Below are 18,590 nucleotides of genomic sequence, written 5' to 3' on the forward strand. Positions count from 1 at the left end.
CTGTCAAAATTGTCAGTCTGTAACTTATATAATATACATCAAACTATACTTAAATGAAAGAAAACATGTTTTCTTTCATTTAAGTATAGTATGATGTACAGATTCACAACTTTTAAATGTTACATTCCATTTATGCAAAAACTAACTACATATACCTAAATAAAAGGAAAAAACATTGTTTTATTTTATTTAGGTATAGTTTGTTGTACAATATGTTGGAGTCACAATTTTTAAATGTTATATTCCATTTATAGTTGCTATAAAATGTTGACTGTACTCCATGTGTTCTACTATATATCCTTGTAGCTAATTTATTCTATGCCTAATAGTTTGTACCTCTTAATCTCTTACTCTTGTCTTATTCCTCCTCCCATCTTTCTTCTCACTGGTAACCACTAGTAAAGAATCTGCCTGTAATACAGGAGATCTGGGTTCAATTCCTGGGTGGAGAAGATCTCTTGGAGAAAGGCATGGCAACCCATTCCAGTATTCATGCCTGGAGAATCCCATAGACAGGGTAGCCTGGCAGACTATAGGCCATATGGTCGTGCACAGAGTCAGACATGACTGAAGTGACTTAGCAAGTGCACACACACACACACATACACACAAACATATATATATATACACACACAAGTGCACACACACACATACACACAAACATATATATATATATATATACACACACAAGTGCACACACACACATACACACAAACATATATATATATATATATACACACACAAGTGCACACACACACATACACACAAACATATATATATATATACACACAAGTGCACACACACACATACACACAAACATATATATATATATATATACACACACAAGTGCACACACACACATACACACAAACATATATATATATATATATATACACACACAAGTGCACACACACACACATATACACAAACATATATATATATACACACACAAGTGCACACACACACATACACACAAACATACACACAAACATATATATATACACACACAAGTGCACACACACACACATATACACAAACATATATATATATACACACACAAGTGCACACACACACATACACACAAACATACACACAAACATATATATATATATACACACACAAGTGCACACACACACACATACATACAAACATGTGTGTGTGTGTATATATATAAAATTAGTCAACTTAGAGGAGTCAAGGTGGCAGAGGAGTAGGAGGATGTGGAGTTCATCTCTCCCCACAAATACATCAAGAATACATCTGCAAAGGAGCAGTTCTCACAGAGGACCTGCTGAAGACTAGCAAGGACTTTGGACACCTAAAAGGAGAAAAAAAGATTCCCATATAACTGAATAGGATGAAAGAGAGAAGGGAAGAGGAAGAGGGGGGAAAGCAGGATGGGACCTGAACTCTGGGGGAGTGCTGAAGGAGATAAAAGCTTCCTGAATCCACAGAAGTCCCCTCACCAGTAGGGAGATCAGTTGGCACAGAAGGGGAGCTTCATGGACTATCAGAGAACATAGCAATTGATCTGTGGCAGGCAGGACAGAGTGAGACTGAGACCTACACAGATGGTCCTTAACAGACTTCTGTGCTATACCTGAGAGAAGTCTGCTGGTGTAGATGAGGACTAGATGCTGGAATGCAGAGGTGGGGTTTAAGGTACAGTTGAGTGCCGGTAGCCATGCAACTAAGGAAAAACAGCTAAAACCTCTCCATGTAGCTGCAGAAATTGCAGACTGACACCCCTGCAACTTGTTTTGTAAATACAGCACCAACAGAATAGCTGAACAGATAACAAGATCTCTCACAGCCAAAACAGGTCTAGTTTTAGCAGCTGTAGGCTTTGTGATCACATACATATGGATGTTTGGCTAGACCAGCATCTGAGCTTCCCCATAGTACCCACAAAGGGTTCAGATCCATGATTGATACAATCTCAGCACCTGATTTCAGTAGCTCTGTGGTGGCCTGGTGAAAACACCCGAGAGACACCAGGACCAATTACCAGCATACCCATGGTTAACATGGGACCAAGAGAATTGCCAACAATAAATGCTCATACGATGGTAAAAAGTGACACAAAAGAGAATACCTACAGGTAAATAGCTCCAGAGGATAAATACTCAGTGGCTTCTCTCCCAGTAAAGTGTTTCAATCCTGGATAACTTCCACTTCAGATCAGTAGCACAGATCAGAAACAGAGCTGGGGGCCTCTAGTCCAACGACTAGGGAGAAGACCCTGTCCCTGACACGTCAATGATGCCCACAGAGCAAAGGGAGGCACTGTTTAATATCCAGAGCAGGCTTTTGTCACTACAATATCAGTATATAAAATAAATGTTACCAGCCATAAAAGATGAAATCATGCCTTAAATGACACATTAGACCAAATGAACTTAATTAATATTTATAGAGCATTCTACCCGAAAGCAGCAGAATACACGTATTCCCCAAGTGCACCTGGAACATTCTCCAGGATAGGTCATATCTTGAGTCACAAATCAAGCCTTGGTAAACTTAAGAAACTTGAAATCATATCAAACATCTTTTCTAATCACAATGCTATAAGATTAGAAACCCATTATAGGAAAATAAACTGTAAAAAGCACAAACATGTGGAGGCTAAACATTGGTACTAAATAACCGATAGACCACTGAAGATATCAGAAAAAAACAAAAAATATCTGGAGACAAATGACAATGAATCCACAACAATTGAAAACATATGGGATGCTGCAAAAGCAGTTCTAAGAGGACAGTTTATAGCAATACAATCTTACCTTAGGAAACAAAAAAAGTTACAAATAAACAACCTAATCTTACACATAAGCAACTAGAGAAAGAAGAATAAACAAAACAGAAAAAGAAGTGAAGTCGCTCAGCCGTGTTTGACTCTTCACAACCCCATGGACTCTAGCCTACCAGGCTCCTCTGTCCATGGGATTTTCCAGGCAAGAGTACTGGAGTGGGTTGCCATTTCCTTCTCCAAACAAGCCAAACCCAAACAAAACCCAAAGTTAGTAAAAAAAAAAAAAAAAAAAAATGATATCATAAAGATCAGAGCAGAAATACATGAAAAAGAAATGAAGGACACAATAGCAAATATCAACAAAACTATAAGTTGGTTCTTTGAGAAGATAAACAAAATTGGAAAACCATTAGCCAGACTCATCAAGAATAAAACAAAAAAGGAGAAGACTAAAACCAATGAAACTAGAAATGAGAAGGGAGAAGCTGCAACAGATGAGGCAGAGTTACATGGGCTCAAAGGAGACTACCATAAGCAACTATTAATAATTTCAGTGGGCTCTGGATTATAGGGACTATACCTAACAAAATGGACCACCTAGAATAAATGGATAAATCCTTAGAAAGGTACAACCTTTGAAGACTGAGTCCAGGAAGAAATAGAAAATATGAACAGACCAATCTCAAGTACTAAAATTGAAACAGTGATTGTAAAACTCCCAACAAATAAAAGTCCAGGGCCAAATGACTTCAAAGGCAAATTCTATCAAACACTTAGAGAAGAGGGACACCTATCTTTCTGAAATTTTTTCACACATTAAAGAAGATAACAAAGAGAAAAGTGGCTTGAAGTAATTGAAAAAAATTTAAAACATGTCAAAATGTAAGGAATGCCAATGAAACAGGAATTAGAGGGAAATTCATAGCTTTGAATGTTTATATTAGAAAAAAATTAAAAGTCTCAAATCAATGACCTCAACTTCCACCTAAGAAACTAGAAAAAGAGCAAAGTAAGCCAAAAAGAAGAACAGCAGAAATTACAAATGTCATCATTTTAAACAGTGAAATTGTAAAACAATCAAGAATAATCAATGAAATAAAAACTGACAACAACATTGAGAAGATCAATATGTCTGTATTAGTTGCTCAGTCATGTCTGACTCTTTTCAACACCATGGACTGTAGCCCACCAGGCTCCTCTGTCTGTGGAAATCTTGAGGCAAGACTACTGGAGTGGGTTGCCATTTCCTTCTTCAGGGGATCTTCCTGAGATGGGGATCAAAAACAGGTCTCCTGCATTGCAGACATATTCTTTACCATCTGAGCCACCAGGGAAGCCCTAGAAGATCAATAAGTGGATAAATCTCTCGCCAACTTGATCAGTAAAAAGAGAGAAGACACAAGTTGCCAATAAGAATAAAAGAGGGCAACATCAGATTCAATTGATATAAAAAGGATTATAAGAGAGTAATACTAAGAATTTTATTCTAACAAATTGGCAATTTTGGAAGGAATACAATTCTTGAAAAACACAAAAAAGTCTCAGGAATAAAAAGACAACCAAAGTACTTCTATTTCTAATAAAGAAGTTTACTTTATGCTTAAAATCTGTCCCACTAAGGAAAGATTCTACTCACAAGACTTCAGTAGTGAAGTCTACTAAATATGTAAGGAAGAAATATATATATACACATACACACATATATATATATTCCCTCAGAAAATTGAAGAGAAGAGAGCTATTCCTCTCTTATTCCATGAGACCAGCATTATGCAGATACCCAAACCAGATAAAGATACCAAAAATTGTCGTTTTTTTCATAAGCTTATATGTAAAAATTCTAAATAAAATTTTAGTAAATTGAATCTAAAAATATATTAAAATAATAGCACATGATAATCAAGCAGGGTTCATCCCAGATGGCAAGGTTTTTTGAAATTGCAAAAATAAACCACTGTAATTCATCAAACTAACAAGTTTTAAAAGAAATACACATACACACACACACACACACACACACATATATATGATTATATCAGTATATGAAGAAAGAGTATTTGACAGAAACCAACACCCATTCTTGATAAAAAGCTTAGAAGTCTTTGAATAGAGTTGAATATCATCATTCTTATAAGATATTCAATACATCTACAAAGAACCTACATCTAACATCAAACTTAATTGTGAAACATGATTGTTTTTCGTTCTAATTCCAGGAACACAACAAAGATGTCAGCTCTCTGAGCTCTATTCTACATTATATTTGAGGTTCTAGTCAATGCAATAAGGCAAGTAAAACAAGACAAAAATCATCCAGATGGGAAAAGAAGTAAAGCTATCATTTTTCTAAGACAACATGGTTATCTACATAAGGATTATAAACTTTACAGAGTCTATATAAAGTTCCTATTATTATTAAGTGGGTTTATAAGTCTGCAGAATACAAATATCAATTGTATTGCCATATAGTAACAAAATAATCAGAAATTGAAGCTAAAAACAAAATCGCTTACAATGGCACAAGAATTATTAAATATTTAGGAATAAATCTGACAAAAGATAAACAAAGCTAGCACACTAAAGCTGCAAAATATTGTTGAGTGACACTAAAGAAGACCCAAATAAATAGACATAGATACCATGTTTATGTGTCAAAATGGTCAGTACCACTAAGACATCAGTTGCCTCCAAAAAGATCAATATTTGGATCTATTTGCAAAAATTCAATGCAATTTTTTCCAAAACAGAGCAGATCTTTAAAGATAAATTATTAACTGATTCTAAAATTCATATGCAAATGCAAAAGACCTAAAATGTCCTAAATAATTTTGTAAAAAGAAAAACAATTTTGGAAAGCTAACACTTTCTGATTTTAGTATTTATTATAATATGTATCATGGCTATACAAACTGGCATATAGATCTATAAAACAAAATAGACACCAGAAACAGACCCATACATAAAAAGGGAACTGGTGTTTTAAAACAATGCAAAGCCAGTTCAATGGAGAAAGAATCTGAACAGACATTTTTCCAAAAAAGACATACAAATGACCGTTGGTACATGAAAAGATGCTCAGCATCATTAATCATCAGGGAAATGCAAAGCAAAATCACAATGAGATAGCACCTGACATCTAGAAGAATATCTATCCTCAAAAAGAACAAATAACAAGTGTCAGCGAGGATGTGGATAAAAAGGAATGTTTGTACATTATTGGTAAGGATGTAAATTGGTACAGCTGTTCTAGAAAATACAGTGGAGTTTACACACACATACACACACACACACACACACACACACACACACACACACAAAATAGACCTACAACATGATCAAGCAATCCATTTCTTGATGTAAATCCAAAGGAAACAAAAAATCTCAAAGAGATCTCTGTATCTTTGTATTCATTGCATCATTATTCACAATAGCCAAGATATGGAAACAACCTAAGTGATGTCAACAGATGAATGGATAAAGAAGATATGATATGTATATATGTGTGTATATATATATATATATATATATACATATAAGCACACAATGTCATATTGCTCAACCATGAGAAAAAGAAAGAATTACTGTTATTTGCAACAATAAAGATAGTCCTTGAGGACATCGTGCTAAGTAAAAGTCAGACAAAGAAAGGCTGTGTATCACTTATATGTTGAATCTTTAAGGCAAACTGACAAAAACAAAGAGTAGAATGGTGATTTCCAGGGTTCATCAGGTGGGAAAACTGGGAAGATGTTGGTTAAAGCATACACACTTTCACTTGTAAGATGGCTGAGTTTTGATGATCTAATGCAATATAATTGTGAATATAATGTAGCATATACTTGAAAGTTGTTAAGAAAGTAAATCTTAAACATTCCCATAACAACAAAAAATTGATAATTATTCGAGACAATGAGGGTGTGAGCTAACACTATAGTGGTAATCATTTTGCAATATGTAAGTGTATCAAATCAACAGATTATACACCTTAAACATACAATGTTATATGTCAGTTTTATCTCAACAAAGATTGGGGGGGATTTAAAAAACAAATAAACTTTTTTAAATGACCCAGAAGAATTGCCACCCTTAGTTCAAAAATAAGTAAAATTCCAGAAGACTTGCTTTCTTTTCTACCAACCTGCATGGCCTCTCTCTGTATTTCCTACTTCAGCCTTTTATGACAGTAATCTGAGAACAATTTCCACTTAAACTCTAATTGATACCTACATACATCTGTCCTCACTAATGTAGGTAGTTATTATACTTTCTGGCTTTTTAAAATTCACTCCATGGCTATAGTAATTATTTATTTGAAAAACATTTATTAAAGATTCATTATAAAGGGGTCACTCCAATAATAACTTTCAATGTTTGTATTAGGAGCAAAGAATTAAAAAATAGAGATACTGGAGAATATCATCTCAACATGATACTATAAACAATAACATTCAAATTGCTACATGTAATTGCTATATTTAAGGTCAATAAGATGAGAGCCTTTGTCTGATATTATATTGTCAGATATAACACAGTCAAGTAGTAAATGCTCAATAAAATCTTTTGGTTCAATAACAGTGCTAATTGTAACATATATAATGTATTAAGTAGTATCAGTAGAACAACATACTAAGTTCTTTAAATACATCATTTATTATCATCTTCACTCCCCAAATAAAAGTCTCTAGCATAGATATTATACCCTTATCTTACAAACAAGAAAATGGAAATGCTAAAACTATGTCAAATACCAACATCTTTCTAAAGATTTTAAAATTCAAAAAAAATTTTAAAAACTTTTTCCTGTCACTCTTTGATTTAATTGTACTTGATAATAGATTCTGTTTGAAAAGTGCCATCTAAGAAGTCAGTGAAGCACACAAGTTCAACATTATCATCATCATGCCACTATGACACAAACAAGTGAAGACAAGTCACCCCAGTTATACCACAATAGGAGTCCCATCGGGAAATTCTGAGGGCTCTGATGTCTCTCATATTTGTGTTTGGAATGAGAATAATTGCCATCAAAGGGGGAAACAGGCAAGGTACAAGTTTGCCTTTTTACAAGTGAGCAGGCAGCACGGCACATCCAAGCACTTAACAGACAGCTGGGCTGTGAGATGAATGCTAGTCATCAAGCCAATCGTGGAAAATGTGTGGGAGAATTTTCTTCAACATGCTTCTCTGTCAATCCTGAAAGAAAAGAGACAAAACTGTGGAAGGCCTAAAGCTCAAAGATAGCTTGGGTCAAATGTTTTTTAAAAGAGACAGTAACTTGGCAGCTATATCTCTGTACTGCTAAGCAGTGTTTAACATTTATGACACTACTAGTTGATGGTAATTTTTAGAGTGACTATTTACTGAGTCAGACATACATTTATTTTGATTTCTGTTCTTATTATGTAGTTTGTTGAGAAGTTATGTTGCTCCTAACTTTGCAGGCAGATTCTTTACCGGTTGAGTCACAAGGGAAGCCCTGTTGCTCCTAATAATTCTAAAAACAGCAGACTTTAACTTCAGGAGAGCAAGGCTCTATCAATTGTGCTCATGAAGTTATCTCTCCCCAGTATATAGAACAATGGGTGTCATCTGTGGATTTTCAGTAAACATTTGCTGAATAGACAGATAAATGAACGTGTCTGAGTAACTGTTCTGCACCCCTGAATGTCACCAGAGGAGAAAGGAGGTTCACATTGCCTCACACATTCATCCTGATTGCTCCTCTGGTCCTCAATTACTTGCATGTCTGTCCCTAGTGAATTCCCATTAGCCAATGCCTATCCCACTATTCTCACCACACCTAGAAAAGCTCAACTCCAGAATTAAGGAGCACATTGACCCATCTAACATGAATTCTTCTCTCCTCAGAGACTTTGTCTTTCACACATAGCCTAGATCATGACAACACTTGTGGACCTTGTGCAGAAGTAGAAATGGAGATCCATTTCACCTATTTAAAATATATAATCTAATAAGTTACCAAAATAAATATGTTCTATTCTCCTGTGAGCATACTAAGTCACTTCAGTCATGTCCGACTCTTTGCAACCCTAAGGACTGTAGCTTGCCAGGCCCCTCTGTCCATGGGATACTCCAGGCAAGAAAACTGAACTGAGTTGCCATACCCTCCTCCAAGCAATCTTCATGACCCAGAAATTGAACCTATTCCTCTTGAGTCTCCTGCATTGCAGGCGGGTTCTTTACCACTAGCGCCACCTGGGAAGCCCTCTATTGCCCTAGCCTAACAATTATACAAAGTGTAATGATTCAGCAGGCCAAATTGAAATATAGAAGTCGAAATTTAGGAGATACTGACTCCTGTAGGTGTTGTAATGGAATCTGGCAGCAGGAAGACAGCAGCCCAGAGACCCCATGTTCCCACCCTAAGCTTTGCTCAAGTAGTTTTGTGCATGTGCTGCTGGATACTCATCCACACACCCTCAAAACAAAAAATTATTGGTTGCCTCTCAAGGTTAGATATGTATACACCAGTAATGGGGCCCACCTCATGATGAAATACCTGAGCAAAAAGTCCATGTAAACCCTGGGTTCAGCCCAGAACATTTCCGGGTCCTGAGACAATGGAGCATGGCCAAGTAGCCCTATGCAAAAGCTCAGGTGGCATGTCCCTTGACCCAATGTCCTTGCTCTGCAGGAAGAGGTGCAGCCTAAGGAAAGCCAAATAGGACTCTCAAGCATAGAGTCCAAGGCAGCAGCTTCTGACTCTTAAGACAGTACTGCTTTAAATCTTACCTCAAGAATTAATTGTCATGTCTCCTTTTAACATCCATTCTCTTGACAACATTGCTATCCTGGCTGTCAACATTTTTTCCACTACTTGTAATTCTGATATCTCTCCCTCTGTTGCTGCTTTTCTTCTGCACATGATTGCACTTCCAGCTCCCCTTTCCGTTTAAAGCTATTTTCATATACCTTCTTCCCTTCAACACTGAATGTTTAACTAATGCACTGAATCCACTCACCTTAGAGACAAAAATAAATGTCCAAATCTCCACTCAGCAATAATCATTACACAGCTATTGGTGAACAACATTCCAGATGCTTTTCTATCAATATATGCAGACAAACTATAAATAGCAAAAGTGTTTTAATTAGAACAGTGTCAGATATTATGTTTATTAAAAATGATAGAAATTACTTTTTCTAGAATTCAACCTTCTTAAGAAACTGAAGTGAAACAATCAATCACTCAACTTAAATGTTTCTTCATAACAGTCACTATTAGATCCTGAAAGGCACTTCTATAGAGGCATCAAGAACAGTGATGCCTCTGTCCTTATTTTATAAATGTTGCTGAGGAACACAAGTGAGTCCTCTTGCTCTTATCTTCAAAAATCCACCAAATGGACTTAATTGTGGCAGGCCCCTTCCCTTTGCTCCCTCCCTAACCATTCTGAAGCAGGTTCCTTAAACTGGTGTATTCAGACTCTACAGAAGGATGAAAATCAAAGGTTTGCAAATGTGTAAAGGAAAAAGTTGGATTTTTCAGAGCCTTTAACTGAAATTGAGAATTTCCCTTGATTATGAGCATATGTACGTAACAAATTTCAGTGGTATTAGAATTGCCTATAAGTTTATCACTAATAGAAATCACTATCTTTACATATTACATATAACTATTCTCTCAGATCTTAAAATAGCAGTAATAGTCATCAATCCTTCCTTAATCAAAGAACACATATATTTTTTTTCAGCAAAAAAACTTATTATAGTTTCACAACTGTTGATTTTTCTTATAAACTTGAACATTTTATTGTATGCATTTAAAACCTACTGAGAACGCAGTTTTGTTCATATTTTATGGCTGACTAATATTCCACTGTATATATGTACCACATTTTCTTTATCCATTCATCTGTTGAAGGGCATCTAGGCTGTTTCCATGTCCTCGCTATTGTAAATAGTGTTACAATGAGCATTGGGGTACATGTGTCTTTTTTGAGTTATGGTTTTCTCAGAGTATATGCCCAGTAGTGTGATTGCTGGATCATATGGTAGTTCCTGGAGAAAAAAATGGCAACCTACTCCAGTATTCTTGCCTGAGAAATCCCAAGGACAGAGGAACCTGGCGGGCTACATTCCATCGAGTCACAAGACTTGGACACGACTTAGTGACTGAACCATCACCATCATGGTAGCCCTATGTTTAGTTTTTTAAGGAACCTCCATGCTGTTTCCCCCAGTGGTTGTACCAATTTGCATTCCCACCAAAAGTATAAGAGTGTTCCCTTTTCTCTACACCCTCTCCAGCATTTATTGTTTGCAGATTTTTTGATGATGGCCATTCTGGCTTGTATTAGGGGATACCTCATTGTAGTTTTGATTTGTATTTCTCTAATAGTGATGTTGAGCATCTTTTCATATGCCTCTTGGTTATCTGCATGGCTTCTTTGGAGAGATGTCTGTTTAAGCCTTCCACTCGCTTTTTGATTGGATTTTTTTATATTGTGTCCCATAAGCTATTTCTATATTTTGGAGATTATAATTCTTGGTCTGTTGCTTCATTTGAAAATATTTTTTCCAATTCCAAAGTTTGTCTTTTCATTTCATTTATGGTTTCCTTTGCAGTACAATGCTTTTAAGTTTAATTAGTTTCAAATTTTTTCTTCTTGTTTTTATTTTCATTATTTTAGGAGGTAGGTCAAAAAAGATCTTGCTGAGATTTATGTCAAAGTGTTTTTCCTGTGTTTTCCTCTAAGAGTTTCACAGTGTCGAGTATTAAATTTATCTCTTCAATCCATTCCAAGCTTGCTGAGTCAGTTGAAGTGATGAGGATTAACCTAGAGTTTGTCTTACAGAGTGGCATGAGTCAGACAGAGAAAGACATCACATATTAACACATATATACAGACTCTGATGAACCTATTTTCAGGGAAGGAATAGAGGTGAAGACATGAAGAATGGACCTGTGGACACAGGGTGGGGAGGGAGAGAGGGAGATGAGTTGAGAGACTGGCATTGACATAGATACACTACCATGTGTAAAATAGATAGCTAGCGGGAAGCTGCTGTGTGGCTCAGGGAGCTCAACTTGGTGCTCTGTGATGACCAAGATGAGTAGGAAGGAGGGGTGTGGGAGGGAGGCTCAAGAGGGGCAGAACATAAGCATGCATATGGCTGATTCACGATGTGCAGCAGAAACTAATGCAGCATGATAAAGCACTTATATATAATAATAAAAAAGAAATATTGAGAAGACATCCACAAGCTTCAACTGCCTGCAAAGGGAGCTTTGGTATCAAAAAGGTTAAGAATCTTGCTTTGAATGCTTTTGTCAGGCCCTAACCACCAATTCTCTTCATCTGAATTATAGGGAACAGATTTGGTCCTTTCTTAGCTCTGGCAGAAACTGATTAAGAAAAAAATGTATAACAATCCCCTAACAAATTCAGTGCTCATAATTTCCAAGTAAACAGCTTCTTTATTCTCAGTAAAAAAAAATCACATTCCACAGATGCCAGAGCCTCATATCACTGGCTTACAGATGGGTTTCCTGCCAGTCAACATGTGCAGTTGCCAGAACTGCTGCTCTGACATTCTGATAAGGTTGGAATCATGCCTTTTAAAAATAAAACCATTCTTAAGGCAAATGATTGTTTTACGATGGCCTTCTGACACTGTCCATACAGAATGAGATCATTAAGTCAATCAGATCTGAATCATGGGGTCATTCTACTCTACTTCAGTCAATAACAAAGCCATTTATCTCTTGCTACTTTTCATATCTTATGATGCCAGTGTTTCTATTATGTGCATTACTATTTCTATAACTCCTTAGAAAGTGTAAATGATGGATGGAATATATGTCAAAGATTACACACACACACACACACACACACACACACACATATATATATACACCTGATGTATTCTTTTCTGTGCAAGATTGAAATGGCAGTATTGGTAGCATAATAAAAGGTAAATATCCAAAAAAAAAAAAAAAAGGTAAATATCCAAGTTTCCAAGGTTTCTGTCAGCCTTAGATGTTTCCACTGCAAAACTCAACATGCATTCATGTGCACTGTAGAAACATAACCACATTAAACAGCAGAATTATCATCTAGCCCTATTATACTTTGAATATGTAAAAAACAGAAACCATGATTTTATATATATATATATATATATATATATATATATATGTATGTATATATACACCAAACTCATAATCAAGGGCTAGGAAATTACCTCCAGATTTTTATCAACACAAAAGTGTCCTTGAAATCAGTGAGTGCTTTGTTCAAGAAAAGAAAGAAAGGTCCATTGTATTGTGTTCTAGTTTCAAAATGATATTTTTGTTTCTCACATTATTGGTATTTAATGTCAATTTTCATTTAACAGGATTTGCATGCAACTGTCTCTGGATTCCATAAACCCTATGAGTCAGAAGCTGAAGGAAGGAAAATTCTAGAAACAAGATTCAAAGTTCATTCTCCATGTACATTCTGCTAAGTACATGGTGGCTATTTGTACAATGTTAGTCTATTCATTTGTAAAATAGAAGGTATGGTCTTATATAAAATTTTCTGTGAGTTTTAAATGAAATAATAATATACAAATAAACTACCTGGTAGGAAGTAGCAGCTCAATAAATATTAAGCCCATTATCTCATTCCCCTTTAAATTACATCTCAAGATATTATCATAGTGTCTAAGGAAACACTAATTTTATTCAAACCCTTTACATGAAAAATTATAAAATAAAATGCCCCTTGTCCCGAGAAACTGTGATATGGCTCCGTGTAATAGTGGGATCTATGGGGAACTTGAGAACATGAGCCTGGCTAACGTCATACAAACTACAAACATTAAAGAACCACTTCATGAGCCAAATAAATAACCAAAAAGGCAGCATTCAGTCTCCTGGGCAACCCAACTAAAATTTATGTTATCAGGGAAAATAATTTTCTCAGCCATGGAGGCTTCTTCTTTGGTGTGGAAGAGTCCTGAAGCTTCCTAAACAGGTGAGGTGACCCAGAGCTAATCTATTTGTGTCATCACTGTTACCGTTATTTTAAATTGCCAAACCTGATTCAAGTCTGGATGGAAAAGAAAATTTTTAGGGTCCACACAAGTGTATAATGCTCTGAATAGAGCTCTACTTCTTTGAGTAACAACACTTCCTTTCATGACACTGCTCTGCATGCAGAAAGGGCAAACAGTTTAAAAATGAAGTACAATCAGCACAAAGGAGCAGCCTTTACCAATTTGTCTCCTACCCAAAGGCATGCATGTCTCCCAAGCTAGCCCCACACTGCAGGATGAGAATCCAAAGGGAAAAGTCCCTTTAGTGAGTACTTCTTTTGTGTTCTTTAACTAAATCATGAATTTTTATTTGTTAGCTGAAACATTCTTCCTAAAAGAAATTTGCTTTTCTGTAAGATGGGTGCTCTCATTCATTTTTGTCTCCTTGTTTTCAAGGAGACAATTATGCATCCAGTCACACATGACTATTAATGCCACCTAACTGGGGAGCCCAGATATGTGAAAAGTTTAAGTGAACTTGATTCATATACTCTCTGTGACTGTTGTGTTAGGAATACTGAGTTGCCATGGGAAAGTTAAATGTAAGTTACAGTCTTCAGATCATTGGGGCCCCCTCCCTATAGTGGGTGATATGACTTAAAAGCTGTGTGTTTCTCTTCTGCTCTATCAGTATTTGCCTGGATTTGAGTAAAATAGAAATCAAAGGCCGGTGAATATGAACAGTCACAAAGAATGAAGCAGCTCCATAATGGGTAAGGTGGCAGGTTCATGATCAGCTGGAGGTATAGAGAATCTGACAAAGCATAAGTAATGGGAGAACAGAGCACATGAAGTGGGAAATGACTGAGTCAGGCTTCTATATGTTCTCTGTTTGGAACTGGACGGTCCGTGAGGTGGGGGCCAGATGAGAGCAGCAGAGAGGAAGACGAGCATAGGAAATGAAGTTGCACTTTGCTGTACTTGATTGCTGCTCTGTGCTATGCTTAGTCGCTCAGTCGTGTCCAACTCTGGGGACTGTAGCCCACCAGGCTCCTCTGTCCACGGGAATTCTCCAGGCAAGAATATGGAGTGGGTTCCCATGCCCTCCTCCAGGGGATCTTCCCAACCCAGGGATTGAACCCAGGTCTCTTACATTGCAGGCAGATTCTTTACTATCTGAGCCAGCAGGGAAACCCAAGAATACTGGAGTGGGAAGCCTATCCCTTCTCCAGGGGATTTCACGACCCAGGAATCAAGCCAGGGTCTCCTGAATTGCAGGCAGATATTTTAGCAGCTGAACAACCAGGGAAACCCCACCTTATTGATTACGATATGCCACATTAGGTGCAGATAACAACCTACTAGTCAGTATAAGATATGAATGAGATATCTGCTCTTGTGGGTTGGATCCAGGACCTTAGAAAATCAACTAGTAAGAACTCATTGGAAACTAAGTGTTACCAAAGGAAACTGCACCCCAGGAACTAACAGAGAGGATTCCTGGGCATTGAGTGTCCAGGCCCTGGGTGTGGTCAGAGTCAGGTAGGTGTCAGCTTTATGGTTGCAAATATTCTCCTAACTTGTTGTAGAAGCCCAACAACTACATTTAAGGACAAAAAGGTGGCCTGACACCTAACTGAGACAATATAAGATATCATGTGATGATCAGATTATCTGGCAGGACCTGGAAGGCTGAACTTAATCATACAGTAAGACAGATCCCAGTCATACTAACTGTACAAGCACATCCAGAGACTTTGGTGCAATAGGCACAAAACTTTCCAGGACTCATGAGTCATACTGGTTCCAGATTCACAGCTGCTTAGCAATTTCCTCCTGAGGAAACTGAATGTAAGTCAAGAAGCAACAGCTAGAACCAGACATGAACAACAGACTGGTTCCAAATTGGAAAGAAGTACGCCAAGCCTATATATTGTCACTCTGCTTATTTAACTTATATGCAGAGTATATCACGTGAAATTCCAGGCTGGATGAAGCATAAACTGGAATCAAGACTGCCAGGAGAAATATCAATAACCTCAGATATGCAGATGACACCACCCTAGTGGCAGAAAGTGAAGAGTATCTAAAGAGCCTCTTGATGAAGGTGAAAAAAGAGAGTGAAAAAGCTGGCTTAAAACTCAACATTCAAAAACATAGATCATGGCATCTGATCCCATCACTTCATGGCAAATAGATGGGGAAACAATGGAAACAGTGACAGATTTTATTTTGCGGGGTTTCCAAAATCACTGCAGATGGTGACTGCAGCCTTGAAATTAAGACACTTGATCCTTGGAAGAAAAGCTAAGACAAACCTAGACAATGTATTAAAAAGCAGAGACAATACATTGCTGACAAAATTCTGTATAGTCAAAGCTCTGTTTTTTCCAGTGTTCATGTACAGATGAGAGAGTTGGACCATAAAGAAGGCTGAGTTCCAAAGAATCTATGCTTTTGAATTATGCTGCTGGAAAAGACTCTTGAGAGTTCCTTGGACAGCAAGGAGATCAAACCAGTCAATCATAAAGGAAGTAAACCCTGAATATTTATTGGAAGGACTGATGCTGAAGCTGAAACTCCAATACTTTGGCCACCTGATGTGAAGAGCAGACTCACTGGAAAAGACTGTGATGCTGGAAAAGATTGAAGGCAGGAGGAGAAGGGGACAACAGTGGATGAGATGGTTGAATGGCATTGCTGACTCAATGGAGATGAATTTCAGTAAGCTCTAGGAGATAGTATGGTACAGGGAAGCTTGGTGTCCTTCAGTCTATGGGGTCACAAAGAGTTGGACATGACTGAACAGCAACAAAGCTATTTCCAAAATGATTTCTTTACCATTTACTTACACTCATACTTTTTACAAAAAGACATCTACATGTTATCAAATATGGGCATAGATTGCTGACCAAAGATTCTGGTTAACCCACTCACAGTAAACAACTGTTGTCAAGATGCAGACACCAAGTCAAGGATCACAGTCCTTAGTCCTCTTGCCTCAAGTGGTATATCATGTGAATGGTTCTTACCAAGCAGAATGATATACAGTATTTCCAGCCATGCTGCTTGAGAAGCAAATGTGCCCACTCCATTCTCTCATTCTTCATTTGCCACTGTACACAGAGGACTATGCAACCGTAAGAGAAGGCTGAGCCATGTAAGGAAGACAGCTGCAGCCCCTGTATCACCATGAGGAGAACAATCCACCAGTCAGGGACACCAGCACTGAACTGTTATGCAAGGAAAATATGAACTTCTTTGCAAAAGCACAGAAGGATGTAACAGCTGCAAGCATTACACTAATAAATGTACTGAAATACACACCACACAATGAAAATCAGGAAATGAAGAGATCAGGGCAAAAGGAAAATGTATAAAGCCAAAATTTAATGTTAGTACACAAAAATATGTGCCTAAGATTGATAATGTCTCCATCAGATGTAAAGAGGTCAGAAGAATATATATCTGACTTGAAGAGATTCTCACTGGGGTCCTCATAAAGGGAAGCCTATAATGTAATGGATGACTAGAAAACTGATTAAAATACATGTTCTAGAGTCCAGAAGTCTGGCTTCCAATACCGGCTTTGCAAGGTACTAGCTTACTTAGGCAGGTTAACTAACTTTTCAATGCTTCCAATTTCTGAACTACAAAGTGAGGATAAGAGTATTCCATAAGATTGTTGTGAGAATGAAATAAAAATAATCCATGTAAAATGCTTGAAAAAGTTCATTTCACATAGTACTGCAAGAATGTTCTAAATAAAGCTGAAGCCATCATCCTTATAAAGCCATCATCCTATATTTTAAAAAATATTTTTTTAATCATAAGATTGGCTATTAGAAATGATAACGAGTTCAAATCTCTGAAATATTTTTTTTCATTTATTTTTATTAGTTGGAGACTAATTACTTTACAATATTGTAGTGGTTTCTGCCATACATTGACATGAATCAGTCATGGATTTACATGTATTGCCCATCCTGATCCCCCCTCCCACCTCCCTCTCCACCCGATCCCTCTGGGTCTTCCCAGTGCACCAGGCCCAAGCACTTGTCTCATGCATCCAACCTGGGCTGGTGATCTGTTTCACCGTAGATAATATACACGTTTCGATGCTGTTCTCTTGAAACATCCCACCTCGCCTTCTCTCACGGAGTCCAAAAGTCTGTTCTGTACTTCTGTGTCTCTTTTTCTGTTTTGCATATATGGTTATTGCTACCATCTTTCTAAATTCCATATATATGTGTTAGTATACTGTATTGGTCTTTATCTTTCTGGCTTACTTCACTCTGTATGATGGGCTCCAGTTTCAGCCATCTCATTAGAACTGATTCAAATGAATTCTTTCTAATGGCTGAGTAATATTCCATGGTGTATATGTACCACAGCTTCCTTATCCATTCGTCTGCTGATGGGCATCTAGGTTGCTTCCATATCCTGGCTATTATAAACAGTGCTGCGATGAACACTGGGGTGCACGTATCTCTTTCAGATCTGGTTTCCTTGGTGTGTGTGCCCAGAAGTGGGATTGCTGGGTCATATGGCAGTTCTAATTCCAGGTTTTTAAGAAATCTCCACACTCTTCTCCATAGCGGCTGTACTACTTTGCATTCCCATCAACAGTGTAAGAGGGTTCCCTTTTCTCCACACCCTCTCCAGCATTTATTGCTTGTAAACTTTTGGATAGCAGCCATCCTGACTGGTGTGTAATGGTATCTCATTGTGGTTTTGATTTGCATTTCTCTGATAATGAGTGATGTTGAGCATCTTTTCATGTGTTTGTTAGCCATCTGTATGTCTTCTCTGGAGAAACATCTGTTTAGTTCTTTGGCCGATTTTTTGATTG

Source organism: Muntiacus reevesi, chromosome 11, assembly GCF_963930625.1.
Source record: "Muntiacus reevesi chromosome 11, mMunRee1.1, whole genome shotgun sequence".
Classification (NCBI taxonomy): domain Eukaryota; kingdom Metazoa; phylum Chordata; class Mammalia; order Artiodactyla; family Cervidae; genus Muntiacus; species Muntiacus reevesi.